Genomic DNA, 7,500 nt, shown 5'->3' with positions numbered 1-7,500 from the left:
ATTCCTGCACTGGAAGCATAACTTGATCCAAACAATTACAGACTCAGAGAAAATTAACATATATTAACTACGTATATTTTAACGTTATCACACATCTTCATCAGCTGAACTTGCTCTGATTTAAAGGGCCACTGGCATGCTAAATTTACGGTTTTCAGGTCAAAACTGGGTAGAACCTCTTCAAGAACTTTACCTAGCGCGCCTTTATCCTTGTTGTTATCCGGGAATTTGGAGTGTCTACTTCCATACATGGACAAGTATAGTTTGAGCTATTTCTGCACTCGCGAGAAAAATTATAGCAATTTTTTCAGGGACATAAAAAAAAATTAGAAAAGATACTCGAGGAAGATTATCCTGTGAAATTAAATGGATTTCGATCAGAGAAAAAAGCAGAATGCCTTGCCATTTCGAGCGCTTTAATTCTATGAGGCGTGGAGCCAGGTCCCCCGTGAATTCAAGAGGGAATACAGTTTCTGCGCGTGGTGCTTATTTAGTTGCTTGGACTTTTACATGGACCTCAATTAATGAGCAAGCAGCCCATATTTATTTTATAACCAAGCAGTTCGCAATGGAAACAACAAGGCGAGATAGTTTAATTTGCTGCTTGTACGGTACTTGGTAAATCAGTGTGACGCGTGCAATACACAGTTGTAGCATTATATGAAATGCTTTCATTCTACCTTCCTAGAAGTCTTCAAACGGGTTTTGAACCCAGCAACAATTTCTTCTTCCTCTAAATTAACCAAGAATCAAAATTTCACACACAAGCTTCCTTCCCCGAAACGAGGTTTTTATTATCAGCGAGAAAATGAAATGAACAGCAATGGATAAATGCTTTTTACTGATTGTAATGCAGATCAGTATTCAAATGTTGCCGATCTTGCCTTGCCACTTTATTCAGTGCCGCCAGCCTGAGCGGAAGACACGCACAACAATATTTGAATAGAATTATCAATCCGAAGGTGGATTCGCTGTTCGTGATTCCTTACATTGTACTCCAAGAAGTTATTTCATCACTTTCCAGGAATGATAAATACGTTATTACCGTGGTCATGGTAACCAGTCGGTCAGGTATTATCTTCTCTCGTCAAATCTCGTTATTGCTGGCGGTTAGCCCACTCTTTGTCGGCAATAACTCTTCGAGAGATACCATTAACGTCAATTCCAACTTGCAACTTAACGAAATAGATGATTCGTCCTGAATTTCAACGACATTTTACCATCTTAGCTACTGGAGATGCAGGGTCCGCCATTTTGTATTCGTCGCTCGTTGCAATCACAAGTTACTTTTCTCGTAGAGTCAGTTATTACGCTAACTCTGACAGCCCTTCAATCTGAGACGCCTTATTCTTAGTGGTGACATTTGCGTAAAACCTGGTCCTGAGCAGTGTTCCGGTGTATGCAACAATACCATTGCCAGAAATCATCGAGCTGTTATACTGTAGTTGCGATAAATGCGATTCTTGGTGTCACATAAAGTGCGGTAATGTTTTTAATGTTTGAAAAGAATATCGTTTCAGCAATTGGAGAGTTTTGATTGGATCTGTCCGCCTTGCTTGTCTACCACTTTGCCTCCATCTGGTACTTGTTACAACATTGACAATGTGCGCCATGTTAATATGGAAAGGAATGCAAATCGTAACTCTCACAAAGGTGTGAAATGCTTTCGGGCTAATGCCAAATGCCATATTACTCAAAAACAAGTTCCAAGACTTACATGCCATAGCATTTGCAGAACAATTTGATGTCCTTGCTATCACTGAAGCCTGGTTTGATTCCAGTGTTTTGGACTACGAAGTTATTCCATCTGGTTACACAATTTATAGAAGAGACCGCCAAGATCGGAGAGGAGGTGGTGTCTTTCTAGCCTTTCATAACCATCTAATGGTTGTTAGGCGATCGGATCTTGAAACTAGCTGCGAACTGTTATGGTGCGAGTTAACCGACCACCTGGGCAGGGGGCTCCAAATATCTCTTTGGGGTATTCTATCGCGAGTACACCAACGTGGATTACATAGAGCTACAAGGAGCCTCACTTTCATGGATCAGCAACTCTAATGTTGAAAAAATATTTCTTGTTGGCGATTTCAACCTTCCGGACTTCGATTGGATTAACCAAGTACCGCTGTCCTCAGATCAACTTTACCTTAATTCTTTTGAAAGAACGATGCATTCCTGACACAAGTGAATCATCACGCTACCAGGAATTTCAACATATTAGATCTGATACTTACCACTGTGCCTGACTTAGTTCACAGTGTTTCAGTTAGTGAAGGTTTACTGAATTCTGATCACCAAAGTGTTACTTTTTTTCTGAATATTGACAACAATTCGATCCGTAAAAGACCAAAGTATGTCTGGAATTTGAAAAGAGCCAACTGTGGGCGACTGCTATGCTGGACAACAACGTAAATATGAATCTGATTGACTGGGAAGATCTGTTTTGGACTGCCATAAATGAATTTGTTCCCCAGAAAAGGATTAATGATAAATTCACTCCTCCCTGAATTGAGAAAGAGGTGAGAAACTTTTATGCCGAAAGAAAGATAGAGCCAGCAGAAGGGCTCTAGGGCAGACATGCAGCATTAGGATATGAATCATTTTAAATCTTTGAGGAGGAGCTGTAAAAGTCTTATTCGTTCAAAGTACAACACATATCTGAGTCATTTGGCCGATAACATTCAGGACAATCCAAAGAAATTCTGGAGCTTCTACAGTAAGTAATGTCGCGATTGATTGATAGGACAAACATACGTGTCCTATTTACATAGCATTTTTGCAGTGGGCTCGGACATCAGCATACTAAGGGCGCCGATGGCAGCCGCTATCAGTCCATTTATGAGCCCACTGAACCCTCCCAACCCATGATGAGTGATGATGTAAGTGATGAAGATAGACCACAACACCGGGAACCACGTCCCCTACTCTTTTCGAATAGTGTGTGGGTTCTTTAACGTCCCACAGAGTTATATGTGAACAAGGTTTGTGAGACGGGACCTCCGGTTTATTGTCCTTATCCGAGAAGACTTGAAAGTCTAATCATTTGCAGATGTCATTACAAAGACAGCACTTTCTCCTCAGTTATTTAAAGACCCTGAGTGTTGGTCCGGCCAAGACCAGGAAATTACCTTTAGCTATTAAAAATGATGCAAATAGCAACTCCCTTGTTACTGATTCGCTGGAAAAGGCAAACCTGTTTAATGATTACTTTAACTCGGTTTTTAATAAACCTTATAATGAACCTGTGCCACCTGGGCACTATCCTTTTGTACCACCTTTAGGATAGTTAACCCAGGTTGTTATCTCAGTGAGGGAGAATAAAGGAATCGTAAAGAATTTGGATCTATCCAAGTGCCCTGGTCTTGACGATTTAACATCATGACTGTTAAAGGAAGTTGCCTCAGAAATATCTAGCCCAGTTACAAATATCTTTAATAAATCTTTAAAAAGTGGCACTATTCCTGCAAAATGGAAGGACTCAAACCTAACACCAGTTTTCAAGTCAGATCAGAAGGATGTTGTCACCAATTACAGAGGAATTGCCCTCCTACAGGTGTACCTATTATCCAAAGTACTTGAGCGATGTGTTGACTCTAGAAGACTGGCCGACAAGAAGACCTTCATGTTTTTAAAGCGCAAAGAAACTGTGTAACTTACATGATGAATGCTGCAAAAAAGGACTTCTATACTAACTTTATTGCGGAGAATAGTATGGATCAAGGGAAGTTATTTAGGGCAGCCAAGAAGCTGCTGGCTAAGAAGGAAGTGCCGTCTTTTCCTGACTATGTGGATAAATCTGTTCTTGCGAATGACATTGGAAAAGTCTTTATCCGCAAAATAGAATCCATCCGCTCGGATATTGACAAAGCCGTCAACTCCTGTGCAAACAAGGTCTTACCAGAGGATCCAGAGGTTGGCCCGGAAAAAGCTTTACACGTATATGCTTTTCAACCGGTCAGTGAGGACGAAGTCCAGAAGCTTGTCCAACAATCTGCAAAAAAGTCTTGTCCACTTGATCCAGCTCCAACATCGCTTGTGGTCTCCTGTCTTGATGTTCTACTTCCGGTCATTACGTGCATAATTAACTATTCCCTTACATCTGGGGATTTTCCTGATTGCTGGAAGCAGGCGTTAGTTTCCCCTCTACTCAAAAAGTCTGGCGTGATTTCAGAGTTTACAAACCTTAGACCTGTTTCTAATTTGCAGTACATTTCAAAGTTAACGGAACGTGCCGTCTTCGATCAAACGCATGCGCATTTGACATCACATGGCTTATATCTTCCATTCCAGTCAGCGTATCGAAAGTGTCACAGTATTGAGACTGCACTTTTAAAAGTGCAAAATGACATCCTAATGAACTTGGATTCTCAACGTGCGACTCTCCTTGTGATACTGGATTTGAGTGCAGCGTTCGACACAGTTGACCATGGAGTGTTATTGAATCGCCTCAGTACGAGCTTTGGAGTCAGGGGATCAGCATTGCAGTGGTTTGCATCCTACCTTCTTAATAGATCGCAGCGCGTGTCTTTTGACAAAAATTTATCGGAGAAGTTCGAATTGCAATGTGGTGTTCCTCAAGGATCATGCTTAGGCCCACTGCTATTTACTATCTATGCCAGCAAGCTTTTTGAGGTTATTTAACAATTATTTTACGAGGGCGCGCTGGATATGAAATGATATATATAACCAACGAGGCGCGTAGCGCCGAGTTGGTTATGATCATTTCATAGAGTAGAATAATTGTTTTATTAAAAACCCCAACATCACAACTCTTTTATGTTGAATTTATTTGGCCATTTTTTCTCCGAGCCGCAAAACTGTGTATTTGCTGCTGTGTTCAGTGACCATATTTGGTAGTGCAGGTATATGAGCTGATAACCTGTGTCCGGCGAGCCGATGAAAATGCTGGAAATGTGATATCCGTAGTTCAGTATTTAATAATAAGAACTATCTACTACAATCGCACACATACGCAGCCGATACTCAGCTGTATCTTTCATTCAATGCTGACTTACATGTAGCTAGTTCGCAAAATGACGCTGTTGAAGCAATGGAGCAGTGCATACAGGCTATACGATCGTGGATGATAAAGGACAAACTACGCATGAATGATAGTAAGACGGAGTTCATGATTATAGGCACCAGAAAGCAACTGACTAAAGTGAACATTGATGGTTTTACTGTTGGTGAGAGCAGTATATTTCCCGTAACTTCAGTTAGGAACCTAGGATCATGGTTTGACCAGAACCTGAGTATGATTCCACACATTAATAAGATATGTAAAGCTGCGTCCTTTTATATCTACAATATAAGGCGGATGAGAAAATACCTCACCATCGATGCCACACATACGCTTGTTCACTCCATTGTTATTGGCCGTTTAGTCTATTGTGATAGTCTTCTTTACAAAGTTCCCGCGATACACGTAAGTAAGCTACAACGCATCCAAAATAGTGCTGCCCGGCTCGTACACTGTATGTTCAACACCGAGGTTTAATCATATTACACCCGTCTTATTTTCTTTGCACTGGCTACCCGTTACTTACCGTATCGAGTTCATAATCTTACTATTAACGTTTAAAGCTATATATCAACTGGCGCCGTCCCATATCTGTAATTTAGTTCGGTTAAAGGATAATTAACAATTATTCTACGAGGGCGCGCTGGATATTTAACAATTATTCCATGAGCGCGCGTTGGATATGAGATGGTAAATAGCCAACGAGGCGCGTAGCGCCGAGTTGGCTATAACCAGTCTCATATCCAACAAGCGCGAATGGAATAATTGTTGTATTAAATTCCTTTAAGCTCCAAAAGTTTAGAAAGTACGAAATGCGAGCGAAAAAAGCGAGCAAATCATCCGAGCGAAATCGAAAAAACTTGATGAGAACCGATGCGATGTCGTGTAACACCTTGTGGTGACAGACGCAGGCTCGTCACAAAAACATTTCTTACCTTTTCACGTACTTCTAAACATCGGGATTTAACCCAGCTGTCCAGAAAAACTTCAGAGAGAAATTTCGCTTTCCGGCGAAAAGACTTTTGGCTTGGCAACACTTAGATCAATCATTTACCATATAAGGTCAAACTAAGGTATATGAGCTGATAACCGAGATTGAGTGAACCAATCAGAGCACGAGAATTGCATTATCCGAGGTTGAGAATTTAATAAGAAATGATATATATAACCAACGAGGCGCGTAGCGCCGAGTTGGTTATGATCATTTCATATCCAGCAAGCCCGAGTAGAATAATTGTTTTATTAAAAACCCCAACATCACAACTCTTTTATGTTGAATTTATTTGGCCATTTTTTCTCCGAGCCGCAAAACTGTGTATTTGCTGCTGAGTTCATTGACCATATTTGGTAGTGCAGGTATATGAGCTGATAACCTGTGTCTGGCGAGCCAATGAAAATGCTGGAAATGTGATATCCGTAGTTCAGTTTTTAATAAATGTAAATACCACCTTCGTTCTTCTGAAGAACTACTATTACAGTTGCCAATAAGAAAAACAAAGAAAACTCTGGGTGACAGATCATTCCAAACAGCTGCCCCTGTATTGTGGAACAGCCTTCCTGCAAGTATTAGAGACATCGAAGACTTTTTGGTTTCTAAACGAACTATAAAGACTTATTTATTTAGGAAGGCTTTTGCCTGTTATTGTTAGATTGATTGCTTTTTAAGTTATTGATTTCTAGTATTCTTAAGTATATTTTATTGTAATTATTAGGGGTAGTTTTAGTTTTAGTTGTAAGGGGCATTTGATCATATTCAGATGCTAATTTGCACCTAATAAGTAATAAATTATTATTATTAATTATTATTAACCTGATTGGACCATATTTACATGTAAGTCCTTCACAGCATGGTTTTAAAAGGAACAGATCCTGTGTACTATGTACACAATTTGGCAACATCCTTACATGTAGATGCTGGTGAACAAACTGATACCATCTACACTGTACCTTGGCATGGAAAAGGCTTTTGACCGAGTACCACATACAAAGCTTCTACATAAGCTGGAGTTTTTAGGTATCCGTAACCCTTTGCTGCAATGGATAGGTGACTACATGTACCTCACAAACAGACAGCACAGAGTATCTATTGATGGCATCTCTTCTGATTGGAAATATGTATCTTCTGCTGTCCCTCAACTGACAAGATTCGATAATTGGTCCTATTCAGTTTCGTATTTATATCAATGATATTGGAGTAGAGTTATCTCCTGATACTTTACTACCTCTCTGTGCTGATGACGCGAAATGTAGCAGAGTTATACGAGGTCATTTGGACTGTGACATACTGCAGCAAGACCTATCCACCTTACATCAATGGAGTGAGACCTGGGGTATGAAGTTTAACACTCAGAAATGTGAATATCTCTGTATCGCAAACAAAAGAACCAGATTAGAAACCTCTTATAGCTTTGGTACCGAGCGTATTCCTTTGTCAAATGAACAAAAAGATTTGGCAGTGTTAATAAGTCATAACCTGTCCT

The 7,500-nt window shown here is 40.2% G+C and overlaps 1 protein-coding gene and 1 pseudogene across 1 annotated transcript in view; one reads left to right on the top strand and one right to left on the bottom strand.

The window, feature by feature from the left end:
- Positions 1-7,500, bottom strand: part of LOC138000724 (nuclear mitotic apparatus protein 1-like) — a 49,188-nt gene that overhangs the window by 37,519 nt on the left and 4,169 nt on the right. The window lies entirely within an intron of this gene.
- On the top strand, positions 1,675-2,412 carry LOC137999393 (uncharacterized; annotated as a pseudogene).

This window comes from Montipora foliosa, chromosome 4 (genome assembly GCF_036669935.1).
Source record: "Montipora foliosa isolate CH-2021 chromosome 4, ASM3666993v2, whole genome shotgun sequence".
NCBI classification, from domain to species: domain Eukaryota; kingdom Metazoa; phylum Cnidaria; class Anthozoa; order Scleractinia; family Acroporidae; genus Montipora; species Montipora foliosa.
Note: the sequence above shows the minus strand (reverse complement) of the source record. Positions and strands in the feature narration are given on the sequence as shown.